This window comes from Amphiura filiformis, chromosome 1 (assembly GCF_039555335.1).
Source record: "Amphiura filiformis chromosome 1, Afil_fr2py, whole genome shotgun sequence".
Lineage (NCBI taxonomy): Eukaryota > Metazoa > Echinodermata > Ophiuroidea > Amphilepidida > Amphiuridae > Amphiura > Amphiura filiformis.
Window position 1 is genome coordinate 14,184,081 of NC_092628.1, and position 25,849 is coordinate 14,209,929.

Here is a 25,849-nt window from a genome sequence, read left to right on the forward strand (position 1 = left end):
CGAATCGTGATCCCGACAGTTTTGTTGGATTTATTTCCCTCGTTACAACATTTGATGTAATCAGGAGTGCTTCAAAACAAACGATTCTTAATACCAACAACTACAAAATACCGCAGTCATATGTTCTTAATAACAGAAGACGTCAAGACATGTTACGTATGCTGACTTGCACAAAGTCTATTTCTTCAGAACAATGCTTTTTGTTAGGATAATAATTGACTTTCAGACGTGCTGTTCACACATCTGCGGGCGGATTGCGTGGCACAGTATGCAAAGGTGTCTCGAAAATTAGACTTCACATAATGTGTCCTAATAATTATTGAGGTACAAGTTGACTGTTCAAGTTGTTTGTTTATTCTCACGCACGTCTGTCCTGATATTTTAACCGTAAAATTATTACGGACTTGGCCGATGTTTTTAGTTCAATCCACAGGTGGCCTTAAATAATATGCTTCTATTGTCATTAATAATTCTAAGATGCGCATACAAAAACTGAATAAAATAATAAGGTAAACAAATGAGAAAATCAGATAGGAAAGCTAATTTATTTTAAACAGCTAAATAATATTTAAAATACTAAAATGCATCACATTATGCAGTAACAACGAAACATATCCTTTAGAACAAAAAACAACAACTTCAAAATACAATTAATACCTTGATTGTATCGGTTAACAATGTATGAGAAAGAAAGAACAGTTTACCAACCCAAAGTGTTACAATTAAACAAGACAACAAATAAACACAAATCCCGACTGTCACGCAACCCAACTTGTACAAAAAAGCCAGGGAATGTGACGGCATGGGATTCGGTGGTTAAAAGTGGGTCTAACGTAAGCAGTCGAGGTATACAATACACACAAACAACTATGACACAAGTAGAGGAGATCATTTGCAGTCAACGCAAAATTGCAAAATTCATTCTGCACCATTTTTACATCCGAGATCATATCTTCAAATTAGTTTTATCAAATGAGTTCTGGATAAATACAAATTATAGCTAATTGATGGGGCCTTTATGTAAATAACGAATAATGATTTAAAACACGTTTTAAAATACATGTATCACCACATTCGTAGGAACATCCTGTAATCTGTATATTCTTTCAGCATACGCATGTCATTAAATATACTTGTTGTCAACTAATGTACTCTTTTGTAGAACCGGATGACCTTGAGATGGGTCGGAGGAGAACATGACCTAGATGGTGTTTGCACTCAAATATTGAGACAAATTAAGCTGGTAAACAAGATATATAGTATGGGTTTTATAATGGTGATAAAATTTCCTTGTTGCTTGTTCCACCTATTCAAGTAGTTTTAATAACAGTATTAATCACCTACCCCTTGCAAATAAAAAACATGATTTAGGATAAATAGCGCCATCTATAGTTTGCATTTAGTTAATAATGAAGCCAATTCTATATACATCAAAGAACCGCCAACTCACTCACCTTAAAACAACAAAACCTTCCAACAGCTAAACTAAAAAAAGTTTTTAAAAAAGTACATAGCTGCAAACACACTGAAAAATAAGTTAATTCAAAATAAGAATATTGATGTGTTAAATACATTAAGCTATATGGTTAGTTGAAATTCAAAATGATTTTATATTTTAGTTTAAACTTGATTTCAATATTTAATTTCGTGTTAAGTGTTCAAGGATTTGACTCTTTTACGGAAAACATTAGCTTATAAATATTCGTAAGCTTACGTTAAGTGCGATGTTTTTATTGATTTGACTAACTAACAATCTAACAGTTTAAATGACACACACGCATCTAAATCCAACCACATTGAAAAACAAAATGCAGTCGAGTCGATTAACAACTATGTATTTTATTCTGCTAACAATATTTTTCTGACAACACACCCTTTGTGTGTAATTTTACAGTCATCTGTCGGGCAATACCCGTTGTATCCTTTGATCTTCTAAGTCATCATGTACCAATCGCGAGTTCAAAGAATTGATTAAAATGTTAAACGTTCGTAACAATTTGCAAGAAAAACGCATCTGCAGAATCGTCGTTGTGTGGCATAATGCTACGTTTAAAGGAATAGTGACGCGCGGGTTGAGACACTGTGTGGTGATTGGGATGCAGAAGTTTATATTACTATTACTAATAAAAAAAATACAGTACTCGGACGCTGGCGTTATTAACCAATAAGATGTTTGGGTTACCTAATAAATTTTTATTAGATATAGTAATAGTAATAACCCAATACTGTGCTTGCTCACCCCCCATAAAATAACACCCACCACACCCGGAAGACGCATTTAATGTCAACAACCTTGGGTATACTGGCAGGTGTGAATTTCAAAATAGGGTGTTATTAAAGTGAGAATCTGTGATATATGGGTATGTCAGTAAGCATAATTATTTGAAACTTCATACTGGTAAATATTGACAACATTTTATGATTAAAGATATTTTGAGCCAACTAATGAATTTAATAATGGTGGGTTAATAGTGACCATTAAACACTTTTCCACATAGAAACGGGTATGATCTAGATAGGCGAGGAAGTTATAAAATTCACCCTTAAATACTGACGAGGTGATAAATCACTATATAAAGTGCGTATAACATGATTAATTAAAAGGCATGTTCTTACAACGACAATTAATGGTATAAATCTTTCAGTATTTTATGAATGACTTTAAGCAATGCATCAGTACCCCTTAAAAGTTCAACGCTGTTGAAATTATGTAAACAGCCTTACACGTTTTGTTTCATTTTTAAGGCACATATTTTGAGTAAATAGTTCTTTAACCTACCAATGCAATCTTAAATTCAAAGCTTGTGTTGGCATGCCTTCACAATACATTGAAGTTGAACGAATGCACGTTTTGTCACTTCCATTGATATGGCGGGTAAAGTACGAAAAATGTAAACAGAAAGAGTCTGTCAGTCTTAAGAGCTAAAGAGCTAACACTTAAAAGGTGAATTAATACCTGCAAGTATATGTCTAAATATATTATTTCTATGCAGCTTATGGTTACGTATGGCATATAATGTGGAACTAAACAAAACTTGGGAACATTATAAAAAAGGCATTTTGGAAATTAGGAAGGTCGAATTGTATATCACACGCTGTTTCTTTCTTACCTGCATTACCTTAACCCGGGACCTTAACCTCCACTCCCAACCGTGGGGATCTCTACCAGTATACATTTTGGCTTACAAAATCCACACAGAACATATTTAAGCCCTTATAGTTGACAGGATCAATGAGAAAAATAATAGAATCGCATTTTGATGGCATCAATGTTGGGACGAGGCTGTTGATCACTTCCGTTATTTTAAAATCAATAGCTGTCAAGACTTCTGCCTTCCAAATACTCATTAGCAGCGCTGGATATCAACGATATCTGAACACCTTTTACTAGTATTAAATAAATGAAAAACTGTGAGTTGGCATGATGACTTTATTCATTACTCAAAGAGTTCATTATTCTATCAATTATATTGACAAAAGCATCATGCGTTTCAAGTAATAATTCATGACGGATCTGTGAGGTAGCATTTGTATTTATCCCATAAGCTGACGAGTCAATCCGAAGAGTTGCTTATAACTTTGATCTGTCCTCAAGTAAGTAGAGGTCAACGTCCAGAACCGATGGTGAAGACTTATGGGTTTTATCCAGAAGAATATGTTGGATGTGGAAAAGTATAATTAGGGCCGCTTTTGATATTCACAAAAAAAGAGACGTTCTTTGCAATCTGAATTCATCATTGAAAATCTATATGCCAAGTCACGTGAAGACTTTGTAGAAAAGTGCAACTTTTGTTTGTGCATAAAATTTCATAAATGTCTTAATCACCCACTGAACCTAAAACACGTTTGGAATGTGTGAAACCTAAATCATGAACTTAACACAAAACAGAAACATTGCTTTTTGATTATTTCGCTTTTCCACCAAAATCGATGTATTTCTAAGTGACGATGATAAAAGAAAGCAACAAAAACCCGCTCACTTTATGCATAATAAATAATTAAAACAAGATAATTGATCCAGTAGTTGTTGAATTATACCAAAATATCTTGGGCGGGGGGCTTATTGTGAACCCTGTATGACACCAAACCTTGCACTTAATGCTTCTACTTAAACAAATGACACCAATAGTTGACACAAAGAGTATTTTCAACTTGGCCAACACAAACTATATTTTTATTTTATCTTTTGATGTATGATACTCAGGTCATGGAATGATGTTTGAAAAGTCGAACAAATAATATGACAAAGGTCCTTAATTTAATACCGATCCAAAGGGTAATCAATAATTAGTGTACATGACCATAACACCTTTATAACACCAGTGCACGCAAAACTTCAAAACGTAACCTCTTATCACCACAACCACCTTCTGGTACCGAGCATTCACCTGTATAGTTTGTCAGCAATACGGTATTTGCTTTCTTAAGCGCTATTTACATGGGGACTTTACCCTTGCCTACATAATAACCATAAATTTTATTTTGATGGATTACTTGACCTGGCGATGCAATTTACATGGGGACATAGAGTCCAGAAATTATGACCTCAATCAACTATATCTGGGGCAGCTATGTGACCTATAAAACCATAAACCAGGTAAATGTGCTGGAAATGGACTTAAACTTTGAGGAGGACAACAAAAGTGTGCATATGTCATCAACATACCAGAGAAAACTCTCTGGAGAGTGTATACTGTCCTGAAAAAATAGCCCCGGTTCTATTTTGAGGAAACTATGAAAGGTCAGAGGTCCAGGAGCATTGCCAGGCAAAATTACCAATATACACGGGGACTTTCCCTTGCTGGAAATACATTTCCAGCAATAGAGTCTCCGTGTAAACTGTGCATTAAAGATACAGTATTCATTGGGCCTTAGGGACCAAGAAAGAAACTGACTATGACCAGGCTATTTGCTGTGACAATATTGTGGAAACCCAACGGGAAAAAGGACGACGCGTTTCATGTACACAAATAAAGTAGCGTTTTACAATATCGAATCGTGATTCCGACAGTCTAGTGGGATTTAGTGTGGCAGATTGTCCTTGTTACCACATGCATTATACATTTACAACCGTGTTGGGACATAACCAGGAGTGTTTCAATACAAACGTTGCTTTATTTAAAGGCGAGTGAGATGGAAAGGGGCATCCAGTTTTAGCCATCTAACAAAAACCCTGCAGTGTACTTCTTAATGTTAATACATTGATCCTATAGGAAATGGGTCGAGGAAACCAATAATCGATCGCGTCTTGCATTTCTTGAGTTAAGACCAAATTTTTTGGGTGTTTTCCCCGTCCCGAGAAATATTGTGCATTTGAAGCGGAAATTACCTTAAGGCCTTGGGATCGCTTGTATAATAAACCATACCATACCGCTTGTGTGTCTGCTTTATTTATTTCAATACTTGATTGCAAACACGGCTAGGTGCTGCTCCCCTACGACCCGCGAGTAACTACAAGTGTAAAATATAATACCTTAAGGGATCTGGAATGAGCGTTTTAAGCGTTTCAACAGTATTTTTGTGGGACATGAGAGCACATCAGACATATCGAATTGCATTCTGAATACGAAGAATGTCTTTCTGATATCAAATAATTTTCATTTTTGAAATTCACGATATAATACAAATGTTATGACAAATTATTAAAATTGGATATTTTTCACATTTTGATATATAACAGTCCTCGAAGTAAATTTTATAAATCTAATGATATATTCTTAAAGTGTATGTAGCTGGGAGGAAAAGCCGACGATCAATTGAAAATTTTGACCTTTCATATTGAAGATATGGATTTTATTTGGTGTTTTGGGAAAAAATCCATTTCTTCAATACGAAATGTCAAAATTTCAATTGATCGTCGGCTTTTCATCCAACGTACATACACTTTTAAGTATAAATCATCAGTACTGTTAAATATCAAAAATATCAATTTTTAATCATTTGCCATAAAATGTGTATTACATTGCGAATTTCAAAAAATTAAAATTATTTGACACCAGAAGGACATTCTTCGTATTCAGAATGCAATTCGATATGTCTGATGTGCTCTAATGTCCCACAATAAATACTGTCCAAACGTTCATACCCCATTCCTTAAGTAGAAGACATCACTTTAAATATGCCGACTCACATAAAGCTTATTTATTCATGATTTTTATGCTTTTTATCATGATAATGATTAACTTTCAGACGTGCCATTTACACATTGCGGGCGGATTGACACAGTATGTAAAGCTGTCTCCAAAATTACGCTTCACACATGTGTCCTAATAATTATTAGGTACAAGTTTACCATTAAAGTTGTTTGTTTATTCTCACACACGTCTGTCATGATATTTTAACCGTAAAATGTTTTACGACTTGGCCGAAGAAAATTTAGTTCAATCCACAAGTGGGCTAAAATAAATATGCTTCTATTTTCATTAATAACTCTAACATAATGTTCAGATGATAAATGGAAAAGCTTCAATTGCTTTATTGAAGACAAACCTTTTAAATTACAGTTCTTTGCAATACTGAATAAAATAATAAGATAAATAGCGCAGATGGGAAACGCATGAATTTAAAGCGATTCCAGAACAAATTTATGGTAAAGGTTTTTCGTATTTGTATCTGTCAGACAAAGACCAGAACTCTTCATTATTATCAAGTTTGGTAAAACAAATTTATGGGACTGAAGTTTTTTCTTAATTTATCTATCAAACAAAGGGAAGCATTCTTCAGTAATAAAATCACAGTTTCGTCTATTAAGATGTACTGTATGTCAGATTCGTGCACCAACTTGACCTCATATATTTTCAGTCTAATTACGCACTAAAACCTCTAGTCCTATAGGTATTCGCTTGTAGACTGTGGGTAGTCACTTAACAGAAGTAGAAGGAAATTCATATAACATTTTACATATTTGAGCAAAACAACACTAAAATTCATTACGAAGTAACAATGTGGCTAATAATGAAAAGTAACAATGTGGCTAATACAATGAAAAGTAACAATGTGGCTAATACATGGCTAAAGTATCGAACAAAAACTATAAAATACAATACGTACGTTAATTATATCGGTTAAGATCTACAATATTAATATTTTGAAATGAAGTTATGTTTCTTTTCTTATTATATCTTTATCATTTTGGAGTTTATAATCATACCATCGTAAGCATTAGGTGTAGCAGAAATTAACCAAATTAATCATGGAAAAATTAGTATGCTCTAATAATCATGTATTCTTTTAGTATTATGCATGCTGTTAAATATATTTGTTGTCAACTACTATACTTTTTTTGTAGAACCGAGTAAACGTAAGACGACATGACCTAGCACTCAAATATCACAACAAATACAGCTAACACTAAACGTTAACGGGATGAATTGTATAAAGGAAATACCAAGGCTTTTATAAGAGGTGTCCCGTTACCATCCATTGTGCAATGATTTTATGGTGATATTATTGTCCTTAACTCGAGAACCGCAAGACCAATGGAAATAAATAAACTTCCTTGACTCATTTCATATTATTTGTCTCAATATTGATTGCAAACATCCCTTGGTCATGCTCTCCAACCACCCGCTTTAAGGGTAGACGAGGTATTGTTGGTCGAAGCAACCTAAAAATCGATTTTCATTATCTATATCAATATATTATTGAAAATTAACGCCTTGATGTTTTGCAAAAGTTCATTCTACAAATCATATACTTTGCAAACTTGCTTAAGGGGACTCGATCTTTTGTGCGTAATTATAGAGGGCCAGGGGATTCACTCTATCATTAAAAACAATTATTTGAAGACGTCAAAGAGCTCTAAGAATAAAAAACTGTAGTGTAATTCACGCCAGACACAATTTCTTTATATGACAAAAATTAATTTTTGTAATCGATCAAAAAACAAACGTTTTATATCAATTTACAATTTAGCCTGAATCCGTAAATATGGTACCTCTCGCCCTTTTTTAGGTCAAGGCAGTTTTTACCATTATGCAGCGAACCATTGTTGAAGCTATTTCACATACACGTACAAAACATTCTAGCGAAAGAATGAGGCCATATACTGTTGAAATATCTTTTGTTGATTTTGAATGATAATGTCATGAAGTCGTAAATTTTAAGGTCAAATTCCTAAAACCAAAACAAAACATTGCGACGCAGATATTTCCAGACTTACGCAATTTCATCATCACATCAGTGTCTTTATTATTTGTTTGAAACCTTTCCCAAACGTTCGTGCTCTTTATGCATAAAACGGCTAATCTATCTTTACAAAACGCGTCTTTTTTTAGTAAACAAAAGGCTAAAGATGGCATTGTGAGATTTATCATTTATCATTACACTCCTCCACTCAACTGCCACCGTGGACGAGCGGTAAAGCTCTAGACGCGTAATCAAAGGAAGTTTCGAATCGCTGGTTCGAATCCCAACGAAACCTGTGAAAACTTTTTTTCTTCAAAATTCATGATCGCATTACGAAATGAGTCACTTGTTGGTCAATCATGTATCGTATCCTTAATTTATTGTTGTTAATGAGTTATGTACGTTTTACCAAAGTGTAGTTGTTTCAGCCCTCTTTACAACGTAACTCAAGAACCGCAGCACCTATAAAAGTGTATCTGTGATATTTTAATTCTTCTACACGCTCGCTATGAATTGAGCAATGCAGTTTTTGCCAAAGCTCACTACCATTCGTAAGATGCTGTGAACTACCAAATCACAACAGTTTAAAATAATTAATAACCTTAAGGGTATCCGGTTCTACGAAAAATTTCATTGCATGTTTTAGTTAGATGGCTAAAACTAGAAACATATGATCCCTTCCATCTCACTCATGACCTTAAAACAACAAAACCATCATAAAAACTACACAGATACAAACAAACTGAAAAATAAGGATTTTCTTTCGTACAAAATTTATTCAAAATAACAATATTGATGTGTAAAATATATTAAGCTGTATGGTTCGTTGAAATCAAAACGATTTTATTTCTTAGTTTACGTTTAATGTTCAATATTTAAATTTCGTGTTAAGTGATCAATGATTTGACGCTTTTACGCAAAACATTAGCTTATAAATATTCGTAAGCCTACGTTAAGTGCGATGTTTTTTATTCATTTGACTAACTAACAGTACTGTTTAAATGACACACACGCATCTACTTCTAACCACATTGAAAAACAAAATACAGTCGAGTCGATTAACAATATGTATTATACTCTTACTAAGGAGATTTTTCTGACAACGCACCCTCTGTGTGTGACGGTGATCTGTCGGGCAATACCCGTTTTATCCTATAATCTTCCAAGTCATCATGAACCAATCGCAAGTTCAGTGAATTGATTAATATGTAAAACGTTTGTAACAAACACAAATTTAAGATTGAGTTGGCCTTAGCAAGTCGTAAATAATGGGCAAATCCATATACCCTCTATAGAAAACATTATTAATTAATCTCCCACAAACAGGTGTAAATTTCAAAATGTTGTTACCCATTCAGGTAGCCATATTTGAAATTCATACTACCCGTGTTGAAGATCATGGCCATCCATAGGGGGCGTATGGAACAGGAAGAAAATTACGTATGATCACCTAGGTTTCATTATCATTGAGGTATAGGACTTTTTATTGTTTTGGAGAAGAACAGGTAGGGCAACTACTTGTTATATATACTACATACTCTGAAAATTTTAGAAAATTCGCACGGGTCAGTTATAGACAAATGGCCCTAAAATAAAACTGACTCGTTCATTTTTCCTCAAATTTTGCATATGATGTCACTTTAACATCTGAAATGTAATGCAAGTGGTGTCGTTGCTGCTCTTCTAAATTCATTTATAAAATAATCGCCCCAGACCATGCAAGGTGTATAAAGTCTGCACTGGAAAGAAATTAACTTTAGCAAGTGTTAACAGCAGGCGAATTGTTACTACAAAAAACCTAGAACAAACATTGGTGTCGTGATATTTTCCATTTAAGTTAAAAATAAGTGAATATCTAAAAAGTACTGAAACAACTGATCCCATTTTTTTGATTTTCAGAGTGTCGGTGAGAAAACAACCATGTTCTAGTTTCTAGTTTGGTGGCCGGGGGGGGGGGCACTCAACACAAATGACCATACAGTTAAGCTACCCGGAAAGACCCTCCTTTTTGGATTTCGCAGCTGCGAAAGACCCCCAATATTCGACCAAAATAGAGCTCCGAAAGACCCTTGATCTTGATAATTTCAGCTCTGAAAGGTTTTTTTCAACCAGAAAGCCAAGAAAGACCCTTGATTTAAACTGTTCGCAGCTCCAAAAGTCCACATTTTACTTGTTCGCAGCTCCAAAAGACCCCCTATACCCACCACCTAACAATTCCGAGGGAGCATACCCACCAAAATTTTGTGATGTGCCCCTCCCCGGGTTTGGTGAAAGCCCGGGTGAAAGCCCAATATCGCATATTGGTTCCCAAGAAACTCACGCCCTGTATACGGAGTTTAATTTGATTTTATGGCATCCAGAAAATAAGAAAAGGTGGGCAAGAAGAACAACCTTGGGCATACTGGCAGGTGTGAATTCCAAAATACAGTGTTATTAAAACTGAGAATCTGTGATATATGAGTATGTCAGTAAGTTAGTGGTAAATAATGACAACATTTTATGATTAAAGAGATTAACCTAATGATTGCCAGCTAGGCGTTGGTAGCCACTCTGATTTTTAATGAATTTAATATAGTGGGTTAATGATAGTGACCATTAACTATTATTTTCACCTGGAAATGGTATGACCTTTAGATAGTCGAAGATAAAGTTATAAAATTCGAAATAACTAGAATAAGTGACAAATCACTACTAACATTTGGTATACAACAAATTTTAATATTTGTTCTAGGAGAAACTATAATGATATACCGGTATTAGTTGGCAGATAACTTTGTGGTGATCCCGGATAACGGAATCTGGGTTAAAACATTCTTTGGTAATCCCGAATATGCATGCAATCTGTGCTAAAACAGCAATCTGTGCTAAAACAATCTTGGTATAATTCTACGCTCTATTTAATTAGTTAAAACATGTATATTTTGATATGCAACCGTATACATTTTGATCCAGTTTTATATTTTGAGCAACATCAGTAGTTATTCTTTAACCTACTAATACAATCCGAAATTCCAGGCTTGACTTGGGCTTTCGATTGCAAGACTTTGAAGTTGTGACAATTCCATTGATATCACGGTTTAAGTACAGAAAAAAATCCTTAATAACAGCCGAGTCAGGCAGTCTTAAGACTTCGTAGGATCTCGAGCCGGTATGCAGGATCAATGAGAAAAATAATGGAATTTCCGACGTTACCATTATCTCTTTTTGATGGATAGAAAGTGGAGATAATATTTGGATGGGGTTGTTGATCACTTTCAAGTTTTTTTAATTAATAATTGTCACGACTTCTGCCTACACAATACTCATCAGCGACATTGTGTCGTCGGGCGTCGACAAAATACGGACTCTCACTTTTGTATGTACTAAATTAATGACGCGCCGTGACTTGGCATGACTTTTTTCATGCATTACCCAAAGAGTTCAATATTCTATCAATTATGTTTAAAAAAGCCAGCCTAGTATCACAAAAGTTGACACTCTGCATATTTAAAAAAAACATAAGTAATAATCTAAGTAGACTGCTTCTTCGGTTATAGTTGTGCATCTTACGTTTCAAGTAATAATTCATGTCGGATCCGTGAGGTAGTATTTGTGCTTATCCCATAAGCTGACGAGTCAATCCGAAGAGTTGCAAACAACATTGATCTTCCCACAAGTCAGTATAGGTCAAAACCTTTGGTGAAGATTTATGGATTTCATCCAGAAGGATATGTGGTACGTGAAGAGGTATTATCTCTTGGGAGTTATTGATATTCAAAAAAAAGGGAGTTCTTTGCAATCAGCATTGTATATGTACATGGTATGTCATTTGTACAAGATTTTTTAAGACTTACATTATTAGTCTGTTTGGTACTTACTACTTAGAATAAGCCGTTTCATCCAATTGTGTCAAAACAATTCTTGAACTTTTAAAGCAGCTTTCTATATGTTTTGATTATAATTCACTAATGACACAAAATATAATTGACAGAAATCGTTAATGGCGGGACGGAGCGGTGCCTGAGTTAGCGGTGCCTGTGCTCAACAAATTTAGTCCACACACATAGGAAAATTTCAATAAGTGAGATCACGAGGCTCATAATGGGTTTTATTTTCCCCTCATGTGCATGATTTTCATTGGGAGGGGGAAATAGCGAAACCTTTAGTTTTGACATACAATTTGTCCTAACTGAATAACTCCAATACATGTGGAAATATAAATTTGACGAGTGGCTTCCTTGACTTATTACCTATAAAATCAACGTACATGAACTGAATTACTGAAACAGTATAACAAAACAGGAGAAATATGACCTGAAGGCTCCGACTCGCCTTAAATATTGGACATTTTCAAAGTCATGCTTTTAATTTTGGTTTCGTTTCCTTAGTTTCCCATTGCCACAGCTGTCGATAACAATTATAGTTGTTATCGATAGCTTTAATCCTAAACCTTTCTTTTAAAGTGTTTAAGCTTTTAGTATCGTCTGACCTCCGGTTTCTTGATTAGATATAACAAAAGAAGTCTGTAAGCTTCACAGTGCAATGAGGTACATCTATATTAACACAAAATAAAGTGAAACACCGTATTACAAAACTCGTCTTAAATCTTAAATATTGGACGTTTTCAAGTTCATGGTTTTAATTTTGGTTACGTTTCCTTAGTTTTCCATTGCCATAACTAGGTTCTTGTCGGTATTCAAAGCTATCGATATATAGTTGTAATCGATAGCTTTGTCTCTACCCTTTACTTCAAGAAACTGTTTAAGCTTTTAGTATCGTCTGACCTCCGGTTTCTTGATTAGATATAACAAAAGAAGTCTGTAAGCTTCACAGTGCAATGAGGTACATCTATATTAACACAAAATAAAATGAAACACCGTATTACAAAACGCGTCTTAAATCTAAACCAGCTCAATTTGAGCATCTTGTTAACTCCAATTTGATACCACATTTGCTACCACAAGCTCTAATTGACAAAGATTGACACCAGTATATGAAATGTGTGCATTTTCAAAAGTTTGTTTGTTTGCTACTTAGATAACCCCATTTCATGCTTATCCAATTCATGTTCATCCAATTGAGTCAAAACAATTCTTGAACTTTTAATGCAGCTTTCTAGATGTTTTGCTTATAGTTCACACAAATGACACATAATACAGTTGACAGAAATCGTTAATGGTGGGACGGTATCTGTGTTCAAATTAAGGCGCCGACTCGCCTTAAATATTGGACATTTTCAAGTTCATGGTTTTAATTTTGGCTTCGTTTTCTTAGTTTCCCATTGCCACAACTAGGTTCTTGCCGGTATTCAAAGCTATCGATATATAGTTGTAATCGATAGCTTTGTCCTAAACCTTTCCTTTAAAGTGTTTAAGCTTTTAGTATCGTCTGACCTCCGGTTTTCTTGATTAGATATGACAAAAGAAGTCTGTAAGCTTCACAATGCAATGAGATACATTTATATTAACACAACACAAAATGAAACACCGTATTACAAAACGCGTCTTAAATCTAAACCTGCTCCTGCTATAATGAAAGACAGAAGTAAAAAGACTTTATCGCGTCTGACGTGACTGTCAATTTACGATCCTTGATTGGTTAATAGCGCGTAAAAGGAAGGCCGATTTATCTGGTGCCGATCGGAGAAAAGGAATAGCAGGAAATGGTGAAAACTTACGTACTTTTACAAGGCAAAATGCAACTTTTTAGGCATTGTTGACATGGTGCCTTCGGGAAAGAAAGTTTCCTACTATATAAAGACGTAACTTTTGAGATGGTTTGTATGTGTGAAGGTGCAAAATTAACAATAAGGCGCCTGGTTTATACCGCCGCGCTCAGCAAGGCATCATCATGACACTTGTAAACAAACCGTGCTCGAGTTTGATTGACCATAAGCTGACGAGTCAATCCGAAGAGTTGCAAACAACATTGATCTTCCCACAAGTCAGTATAGGTCAAAACCTTTGGTGAAGATTTATGGATTTCATCCAGAAGGATATGTGGTACGTGAAGAGGTATTATCTCTTGGGAGTTATTGATATTCACGGAAAAAGGGAGTTCTTTGCAATCAGCATTGTATATGTACATGGTATGTCATTTGTACAAGATTTTTTAAGACTTACATTATTAGTCTGTTTGGTACTTACTACTTAGAATAAGCCGTTTCATCCAATTGTGTCAAAACAATTCTTGAACTTTTAAAGCAGCTTTCTATATGTTTTGATTATAATTCACTAATGACACAAAATATAATTGACAGAAATCGTTAATGGCGGGACGGAGCGGTGCCTGAGTTAGCGGTGCCTGTGCTCAACAAATTTAGTCCACACACATAGGAAAATTTCAATAAGTGAGATCACGAGGCTCATAATGGGTTTTATTTTCCCCTCATGTGCATGATTTTCACTGGGAGGGGGAAATAGCGAAACCTTTAGTTTTGACATACAATTTGTCCTAACTGAATAACTCCAATACATGTGGAAATATAAATTTGACGAGTGGCTTCCTTGACTTATTACCTATAAAATCAACGTACATGAACTGAATTACTGAAACAGTATAACAAAACAGGAGAAATATGACCTGAAGGCTCCGACTCGCCTTAAATATTGGACATTTTCAAAGTCATGCTTTTAATTTTGGTTTCGTTTCCTTAGTTTCCCATTGCCACAGCTGTCGATAACAATTATAGTTGTTATCGATAGCTTTGTCCTAAACCTTTCTTTTAAAGTGTTTAAGCTTTTAGTATCGTCTGACCTCCGGTTTCTTGATTAGATATAACAAAAGAAGTCTGTAAGCTTCACAGTGCAATGAGGTACATCTATATTAACACAAAATAAAGTGAAACACCGTATTACAAAACTCGTCTTAAATCTTAAATATTGGACGTTTTCAAGTTCATGGTTTTAATTTTGGTTACGTTTCCTTAGTTTTCCATTGCCATAACTAGGTTCTTGTCGGTATTCAAAGCTATCGATATATAGTTGTAATCGATAGCTTTGTCTCTACCCTTTACTTCAAGAAACTGTTTAAGCTTTTAGTATCGTCTGACCTCCGGTTTCTTGATTAGATATAACAAAAGAAGTCTGTAAGCTTCACAGTGCAATGAGGTACATCTATATTAACACAAAATAAAATGAAACACCGTATTACAAAACGCGTCTTAAATCTAAACCAGCTCAATTTGAGCATCTTGTTAACTCCAATTTGATACCACATTTGCTACCAAAAGCTCTAATTGACAAAGATTGACACCAGTATATGAAATGTGTGCATTTTCAAAAGTTTGTTTGTTTGCTACTTAGATAACCCCATTTCATGCTTATCCAATTCATGTTCATCCAATTGAGTCAAAACAATTCTTGAACTTTTAATGCAGCTTTCTAGATGTTTTGCTTATAGTTCACACAAATGACACATAATACAGTTGACAGAAATCGTTAATGGTGGGACGGTATCTGTGTTCAAATTAAGGCGCCGACTCGCCTTAAATATTGGACATTTTCAAGTTCATGGTTTTAATTTTGGCTTCGTTTTCTTAGTTTCCCATTGCCACAACTAGGTTCTTGCCGGTATTCAAAGCTATCGATATATAGTTGTAATCGATAGCTTTGTCCTAAACCTTTCCTTTAAAGTGTTTAAGCTTTTAGTATCGTCTGACCTCCGGTTTTCTTGATTAGATATGACAAAAGAAGTCTGTAAGCTTCACAATGCAATGAGATACATTTATATTAACACAACACAAAATGAAACACCGTATTACAAAACGCGTCTTAAATCTAAACCTGCTCCTGCTATAATGAAAGACAGAAGTAAAAAGACTTTATCGCGTCTGACGTGACTGTCAATTTACGATCCTTGATTGGTTAATAGCGCGTAAAAGGAAGGCCGATTTATCTGGTGCCGATCGGAGAAAAGGAATAGCAGGAAATGGTGAAAACTTACGTACTTTTACAAGGCAAAATGCAACTTTTTAGGCATTGTTGACATGGTGCCTTCGGGAAAGAAAGTTTCCTACTATATAAAGACGTAACTTTTGAGATGGTTTGTATGTGTGAAGGTGCAAAATTAACAATAAGGCGCCTGGTTTATACCGCCGCGCTCAGCAAGGCATCATCATGACACTTGTAAACAAACCGTGCTCGAGTTTGATTGACAGATGACGTCAGACGCGAGTCTTTCAATTTATGACAATTGGATTGAAACGGTCGCGTGCAGAAACGTGTTAGCATTTGCTACCTTAAGCTCTTATTGACAAAGATTGATACCAGTATGTGGAATTTGGTGCATTTTAAAAAGTTGCAAAATAGTCGCGAATAGCCCCTGTCGACTATCCCAAATGCCCGATTGAAAATTTAAAACGCATCAATTGTTTCAATGCTTTACTGATGAATGCTAGGGCATGATACGATCGATATTAGCCTTTTAGAGATATGGCGGATACAATAGGATGGCGCTGCACGAAGTGGGTAAAGTCTTTTGAATTCGCCGGGTTTTACCCAAATTGAAGACTGCCGTCCTCTTGTGCACGCCATACTTCGAAAAGGTTAATGACCTAGCGGTTGTTTCGAGCAATGTCAATTCTGCAATTCAACTCAACAGGTTTGCATGCTTCTTTTTTAATTTGCAACTTTTACAAATGCACCAAATTTCATATCAATCTTTGTCAATTTAGAGGTTTTGGTATCAAATGTGGTATCAAATTAGAGCTAATAAGATGCTGCACACATTCAACTGTTTCAATCAAATCGCCACAGCATACGTGGGTTTAGGTTTATGGCAGAGGATGATTTAAGCACTTCCCACCACGCCACTGTGTTGACTTGCGGTTAGCACAGCTGTGTGAGTGAATATGACACCACTGCTCGCACATTGCATATTGACGGGCATGTTAAATTTGAATTTGGACTGATATATTTACAATAAAAACTCATTCAAAATGCTAGTCGATTTCACATTTTATGTTACCTACAGAAGGTGTGAATTATCCTTTATACATACATCACTTTTGTTCTGAAATCGACCAAGTAATAATGACACACGCACAATTCTTAAACAACATCTTTTGCACAGAATTCAATGGGATTTGAAAAGTAAAGTGGCAGTTGAAACTCTAGTGATAACACGTTTGCAGTGCATGATGGGGCTTCCTTAAATCATCCTCTGGGTTTATGGTGGGTTACATAAGTTACACGGAGTTTCTTTTTGTGTTTTGTTTACATTAGTAGTGTGGTGTACGTATTTAACAAATCCTTGAATTGTTCTGCATGAATAATGTATAAACTGGTTCATTATGCTAGCCGAATCCAATAAATATTACTCACGGAACTGAGCTTTCGCCATCTTGGCTGATGGCTTGATCACAGATGAACTGGTCCACTGCTTTTCCCGTGAAACTTGGTTGCTATTGACGTATCCTCGTTACCCGGAAGTGATGTTGGTTTAAGCAGTTTTAAGACACGGAATTGAAACTTAGATTGAGACTATGACAAGAATACTGATGGCAATGTTTTGTTGTATCGTCAAAAAATGCGGTTCATTTTCTACAAGTAACCTTTGTATTTTATGAATTGATAATAAGTATCCATGTGTCATGTAGTATCCACCCCAAATATGAAGTTTCTACTTCATTTAGATTCAAAGAAACAGCAAGTGAAAATGTGACTTTTTATGAAGAATCCTTAAATAGCGTGACTGTTGCCATGGAAACGAAATTTATATGTTCTTATGGTTTATCTTAGTAATGTATTCTTTATCTTGTATTTTTCATTTTTATATGAATTGAGATAAAAACAAATAAACTTAAACTTGAATCATGAAATTGAGTAGTCTTGGCTACATGGCCTAGTGCTCTTTTAATTCGCGGACAGTGATCTCCGCAGCTGAAATACGTGTAATGAGTCTTGTCATTAGGCTTATTCTCTAATACCGTAGATAGATAAGTAAAGGTACAAGGAATGAAGGTCAATGGTGATTAGTTAGCCCTATTGGATGGGTCCTATCACCTGTTGTTTATAATATCGACATGTGTTTATTTACAGTCATGTTCGAATGACGATCGAGTGATTGTTTAGTTTTAATTTTGTATATCAATCAAGGCATTATAATTCTTTATACCATACTTAAACTACTGATCCTGATCCTGGTTCTGGTAGATGTATGTGTATGACTATGTAAATATGGATGTGCACGTGGCGATCGCGGGATGTTATAAGCACTCCGGGCATGAGCAGCAAAGTTTTCGTAAATTAATGCGCAATTTTAAGTACAATAATTATACCCTTTTTTGGTAGATCACTTTACTATTATTTAAAAGTTTGCTTACCTCGGTCCTGTTAAATCCACTTTGAGCTAATCGTCAGCTATTATAATCCAGAAGATATAGTGCGATGAAATAATCTGCCGTTTTGACTGTTCACAATTATAGATTTCAGAGTAATCTGATTGATGATCATAATCACAGGTATGAGTATGTGATTTTTATGACAAATTTGCGCGCCAAGATGAAAAATAACTTAATACAATAGAGAGACACATACGATGAGCAGACGATATACGAATTGATAAGAAATTGCCACACGGAATGTCCAAACCCACGCACCACAAAATTATCATCCACTGGTTAACTTGCTTGCTGCCACATCATTTGCCGAACGTTTTAGTATAAACCTTTTCTGAGTTTTCACAGTGTTACTGTAGTTTAAAATAGCTATAGCTATAGTCAGTGTAGTGTGTGCTACTTGCTTGCTATGTCAGCCTGTGTAACCGTTTCCCGCGTATACTTAAATCACGTGATCGCGAAAAAGAGATGATGTTTGTGAAAAATATCAATTGGTTTGAGGTTTTGCTTTAGTGTTGATTTATTCCGATTGTGCTGTTGATTGTTTTCATAAAATACTTTTAATTATTATCTGGGTAATGAATGCGATGAAAAAGCTAAACCAAAGTGTGGGCAAACAAAACCAACGCTTTGTAGGGTTTATTGTTCTATTGTTTCCGATTAGAGGGCTGACATATTGGAAAATGTTGCCAATCAATATTCATGAGATTCAACGTCCAGTTTTCGAAATTGGGTAACTTGTGTTTGGCAGGTGCGAAATACATCTGACTGGGCGTTTTAATTACGTAACGCATAACGGCATTGATGTCATCGAATGGCTGCTTAGTGCTGTTATGTGTTTAATTTCTATAACAATTATTATTACATTTATTTATCATCCCTTTCTTTGCTTTCTCTGTATTTATTCTTTCCTAGGCCTAAACTAACTTTATCACTCCTCGCTCTTCTTCTCTCTCTTCCCTTCTTCACCCTTCTTTCTTTCTTTCTTTCTTTCTTTCTTTCTTTCGTTCTTTCGTTCTTTCTTTCTTTCTTTCTTTCTTTCTTTCTTTCTTTCTTTCTTTCTTTCTTTCTTTCTTTCTTTCTTTCTTTCTTTCTTTCTTTTTGTCCTCTCTTACTCTCCATCTCATTCCAATAATATGTCCTTATCTTTCTATTATTTACTCTTTCTCCCTTCCTGTAGGCCCCTCTCATTCTCCATATCCCCTCCTCCCCTCTTTCTCTTCCTCTCTCATCCCCTCCCAAGACTTCTCACAGGGTTGAATCTGCCCCTCCCAAACCCCACCGCCCCCTTTGGGTATGCCATTATTTCTATGCAAATCTCCTTCGTAAAATAAAATTAAATAGAAATCTGTGAAAACAACCTTTATAGGACTATACTTATACTTACATGTATACGTAGCGATTACCATTGTAGAGTACTATAGATAATGTGGACCTGGCAGCCTTAATACATTCTGATGTGTAATCGATCAGGGAGAGCATTCAATATATTTAAATGAAGCGCCTAAAGTCAGGTGGGTGATAAAGAAGATTACATCGACAGCTCGAAAAGCACACATTTGGAATACGTGAGAACAATGGTACCACTTTACACATGACTGCATTGTGGTCACTTATTGATACTCGCCTGTTTTGTAGAGCGTTAATACATGTATGATGCCGGATCAGTGACCAATTTAATGGTGGTACCTCTTTGTCGAAACAATGGTACCACTTTTATAAATAGCCTGTCAAAACAATTGTACCACTTTTATAAATAGCCTGTCGGAAAATCAAACCGGCATCAAATGAACAAAGCATCACGTAAAAATCATGAACACGAACATCAAAAGAGTTCTCCGAGTGCTAATATTAGGGATGTCACAGTGGCTGCACAACTATTCTACCACACTGTGAATGCAAGCATAACAGTAAATTGAAAAGCGCGCGCATCAAAGTTGTTCAATTTTGGCAAACATCCATGTGGGCCATTTGGATTTGGATTTGGAAGATACCTTCTCTTAAATAACAGTATTGCGAACCACCAGCATACATAACTCGATGTAGAGAGTCTTTCCTATTCAGAGGAAATATTGCAATTACACACCTTATTGCCTTTTAACAATAACCATTGACACTAGCACATATCAGAGAAGATGTAAGAAAAGGATGGAGAACAGAATTATATCCTTGAGATAATCCCGTAGGTAATCCTGTGCACCTATCATAGTCCTTTATTCTCAAGTGGTGGGTTAACCAACAATTAACAATGAGAGGAAATTCCTGAACCTAGTTCAGTTGGGGATGATTTGAAGTGACCGCCAATTATCAGTCCCAGAACAACGCCAAATATGGATTAAAAGACCTTTGACCTTGGATGTACAACAGCATGTTATGATCTAATGGGAAACTGTGCACATCAACAAACACCATTTCTATCAAAAAGGCAACGTCTGATATAATTTGAAACCACATAAATTACTAGAGTTGGTTCTTCTCTTGGATTTGGACCAAGCCTTAGAATATCGAATGTTGCGTTTTGAAATAAAACAAACCAGAAATTTATCACCCATTGTAAAAGATATGGTACATGTACCGAATACATGTACATACATTGGCTGACCTGGTGGATTTTCTGGCCCAGCCATGCTAACCACATAAGGAGATTATACGATTAACCTAGTGCAGCTATTGTCATAGCAGGGTATTATTATGTAATACTCCTGATCCATATTTGGCGTTCTCTTGGACTGATTATGACCATTTGATATTTAATACCAGCAATGTGAAAAAAAATGAAATAATGTAGTGCCTAAATAATGTACCCTTTTACGGAAGGAGCAAAGTTTAACAAGTTATAACTCCGCTTCTGAAGTACGAATGTCAGCGGCGAATGTCAGGTTATTATTTCCCAGTCTTTAAAAAAAAATTGCAGGCAGAGGTGGGAATCGATCTCGGTACCTCCAGGTTAAACAGCACTGTGGAAGACCACTAAGCCAACTAAATATCTGGGTTGAGATGTGTGACATTAATCTTTGATATTGCTTAATGGAACAAATCGTGGAATTAAATCAGTAATAAAAGAAGTAGATTCTTATATAGCGGTCAAATTAGATAAAGGGGAAATATTTGTCCCTGCTCTAAAGAAAATATAGGTTAGAAAATTATCAAATAAATTTAAATTAAAAATTGAGATTTTATATTTCTTTCTTTCACGAGGCGGACAAACACTGACAAACACTGTATAAGCTAAAAATTCGACACTTATCACTAGATCCTGTCATAGCTCAATGGTAGAGCATCAGACTGCTAATGTCAATATCGTTGGTTCGAGTCCTCCTGCCAGCAATGGTTATACATGTATTTATGATTTTAATACTACGCTACAATTTGTTCAATATCTTTCGTTTATTTATTATTTATTTATTTATTTATTTATTTATTTATTTATTTATTTATTTATTTATTTATTTATTTATTTATTTATTTATTTATTTATTTATTTATTTATTTATTTATTTATTTATTTTTGTTTATTTATGTAAATAATTTGATATATTTGAAAGAGGTATTTGAGCAATTGAAATTTTGATTTTATAATCTTATGGGGTCATTTTGACCCCCATCCCCACCACTACCAAATTGCCAAACGCACAAAACCTATGAGTTTGCATCATACATGTCATCATCATAAAAAAAAAACATTCTATGTATACCTGACGCCGCCGGCAGCCTATATTAATTTACTAGTCAACATTTGCATAGGAACCGCATAGATTGGAGATTATATACGTATTTATTAGTAATAGACAAGTAATATATATATATATCGTGTGTTTGCGATTTATTCCGTATTCAATAAGTATGATGAACAAACCCATTTCTGGCAGAAGCACTCACAGCGTAGTGGTATTCGATCTCGACTGTTAATCAAAAGGTTGTGAGTTCGAACCCTGGTAGAATTTTAATTGGAATACATTTGTTTTTCTTTTGTTAAGTAAGAGGTAATAATTATGGCAAGAAATCCGCCGTATACACCAATCCGAGAAGCGTTTACTGTATTTGGCCCTCTATTGACGGCAACACAGATGTACCAGAGCGGGAGATTTAATTCATAATTCAATACTCATGATTGTGTATTGAATATCACTGTTGTGTACAATAGAGGGTATGCAATACGACGTCACTCATGACAGAGTCATCCTCATTTAAATAAAATTCTGTCCTCCATAAGGTGCCACGGGGCAAATCGCATGATAATACATTAAAACAGGTGATAGGTATGAATGGATGTGGAATCGATCTAGAGACCTGTCCCTCTGTCATCTTAAGCTATTTTAGAACTGTCCTCCAACATGGCTGCCATCTCAATTGTTATATCGTTCCGGTTGGTTTATTGCATACACTCTATTCCCGGGTACCGGGTACAATTCTGTATAGCACACAATAAATAATGGATAGAACCCCCGACCTCGGGACACCGCAGTTTTACATCGGGGACACCGCAGTAATGGCGAAGTCGGATAGGTGTATAAAACTGAACACAGCTCAATCCAGCCTCATAGGCCTATATCATGTAAATGTATTATGTGATGCAAATGTTGACTAGGAAAAAAAATATCGCACGCCGGCAACTAGACTACTATACAAAAAAATAGTATCACATCTTTCCTGCTCAATCAATATATTATAATACTTGCAAATAGATCATAGTTTACTAATCTAATCCTGTAAAATAGACCTGTTATATCACCTTTACATGGTTTGTTATGGTAGGGATTAGTGTCCGATCTCTGTAATGTAATGTAAATGAAGCATATTGATATGCAGGAAGAATCGATCAGGGTGCTATCTATTAGGAAAGATAAACACTATTCAAAATATCAATAGACAAGAAGAAAGGGATGTAGAGATTTGTAATTGAGTCATGCATGATTTATCAGAAGGTTCTTTCCAAAACCCAAACGTAATGGAAAAATTAATTTCCTCATATGTGCTATTTATCCCAATTGTTTGATTTTTTAATATGTGGTGTGTGAAACCTTTCTGTGGCTACCATCGGGTCTTTTAAAAATAAGTATTGCTTCGTTTAAGAGCTAATACCTGTTTTTATGGATTGTTGAAGATCCCTCATAAATCAATAAATATAGGACTTTTGAAATAAAAATACCTACCACCAGTTAGCTGAAATACTACAATAATATTACTAATCATTCTTAGCATGTAAATTATTTCCGTCGACAACGAATGGCACACTTGAGGAAAACGAGTTAAAAACATATCATTATCAAAGTGATTTTAAGGGAATAATATTCCAAACCACAATGCTCTAAGCCATTGTGCGTGTCCAAGGCCACACCGTTTTTGTATACGCGGTATAGTGTAATGACGGTTCCTTTACCATTTGTCCTCCCATGTTAATCCAGATAACAAAATGTTAATATAAAGTCTCATTGCAAATGAATTTTTATTTTTACTTTTCGGAATTGGCTTTGAGCAATGCTTACACATACCATGTTTACAGAAAAAAAAGGAAAATTCTATTCCAGACACCGTATTTTTTGTATTAGGCCTATATTTAAGTAACTAACTTCAGTTTCTTCATTCAACATCTTCAGGTTCATACTTGATAAATGTAAGATGAATGAAAAAACTTTAATTAAATATTGAAAAAAAAAACCAAAATTACTCATGCCTAATTTACATAATAATATCATGAATACATAATTAGCTGTAATTAGCTAATTTGCATAATTAATTACTTTTTGTGTATTTTTTGTTATCAATTGAAAGAATTTTGTATACATGTGTGTAAAAAAACCGCACTCTGATACCATGTACGGTTTTCTATTGGCATCAATTTTGTATATTAATTAGCTGAACTTTTTTTCAGCTTTAGTTTGCCTGCAGATTGGCCGAAATTGCTAAAATAGTATATTTGGTTTTATTTTATTTATTATAAATATTCAGTGATAGATTTTTCAAATTTTGTTTTCTTTGACGAAGCCAGAAAAGATGGGTATTTAACCTGTGATACTTTTTCAAGCAAGCGTCCAAATAAACCTTCAAACTCTCAAAATGTGCCAATTTTGTCATTATAGCCATTTGTGGCAGATTTGCATTCCATATATGAGCATCTTAAAATTGACACTACAACACAATGCATTAACCTATTTCAATTCCGTTTTTTGATTTTTGATACTTTAATAAAACTCATTCATGAAGAAACATTAAATAACGTGTCCCTGCTGAGCTTATTTTTGGGGGATATGCATCCTAATATTTATGTTATTATATGTAATGCTCGTGTGTGTTGTCAAGTTTCCAGTTATATTTACCCCCTGTATATCCTAACCAACGATAGATATGTCAGAATTGGAACCAGCAGCCAATAGCTGGATCTTTTAGCTCGAATTTAAGACCTCATTCGTTGAAATTGTTCAAGAAATAAAGACACAACGATCCAAAAACCGAAGGAATATGCCAATTTAAAAGTTGCAGTTTCCTCCATTGCATGCCATATTGATTTGTACACAACGCGTTCGCTAACTAGAGAACTAGCACCGTGCTTCCATTGATTAGCACGTTAAAAATAGCGCCGTGCTTTCATTGATTAGAACACAAAAGTGAAGTTGATTTCTTTTCTTTATTGTTTTAGATCACCGTTTCTTTAATTCTCACCAATTTCAACAAATAAGGTCTTAAACCAGAGCTAATGAATACAGGAAATTGGCTGTTTGTTTTAATTTTGACACATTTGTCTTTATTTAGGACATAAAGGGGTAAACACAACTGGTACCTTAATTTTGTGGCTTACTGTATTATGATTTTTTATATGCCAGTATTGTATGGTTAAAAGGAGAAATACGAATAAAACATACGAATAAGGTAACATGCAGAAATGCCTTGTTTTCTCTATCATTATTTTACAGTTTTCCCAATTACCTCCACTGAAAATCAAATTTCCCATCTTACCGGTGTGCTCGTCTCATGTCCAAAAGGGCGCACTATAAATTTGTTCTATTTACACCGTGTTGTAATTATGAAATTCTTCTATTCTAACATGGAACTTATTGTTCAGATTCCAAGGCAGTGGCGTAGCGTCATAGGGGCACGGGGGCACGTGCCCCCAATCGATCTGAAATTTTAAAAAATCCCATAGGATAATTGCCAAAAAACGGCTTGTGCCCCCCGATCAGACCCGGTGCCTCCCCCCCCCATCATGGTCGGTGCCCCTCCCCCCCCCCCATGTGATGACCCACGCCACGCCACTGTTCCAAGGAATAATTGTGCTAATGTTCAAATCTCAGTTTTGCCTTTAATCACAGTCATTACATCTACAAAACTGTGCTTGCAAAAGTCTTTAATTTGACTTCTTGAGATGAGACGGATATAGTATTTTTTTATCAAAACTATTTGATTGTT

At 35.1% G+C, this 25,849-nt stretch overlaps 1 protein-coding gene across 1 annotated transcript in view; it reads right to left on the reverse strand.

The window, feature by feature from the left end:
* Positions 1-18,849, reverse strand: part of LOC140157386 (thyrostimulin alpha-2 subunit-like) — a 167,385-nt gene extending 148,536 nt beyond the window's left edge. Inside the window, exon 1 of the mRNA XM_072180602.1 lies at positions 18,431-18,849. The gene's annotated coding sequence lies outside the window, so the exon portion shown is untranslated. The remainder of the gene's footprint in view (positions 1-18,430) is intronic.
* Between the last annotated feature and the right edge of the window lie 7,000 nt (positions 18,850-25,849).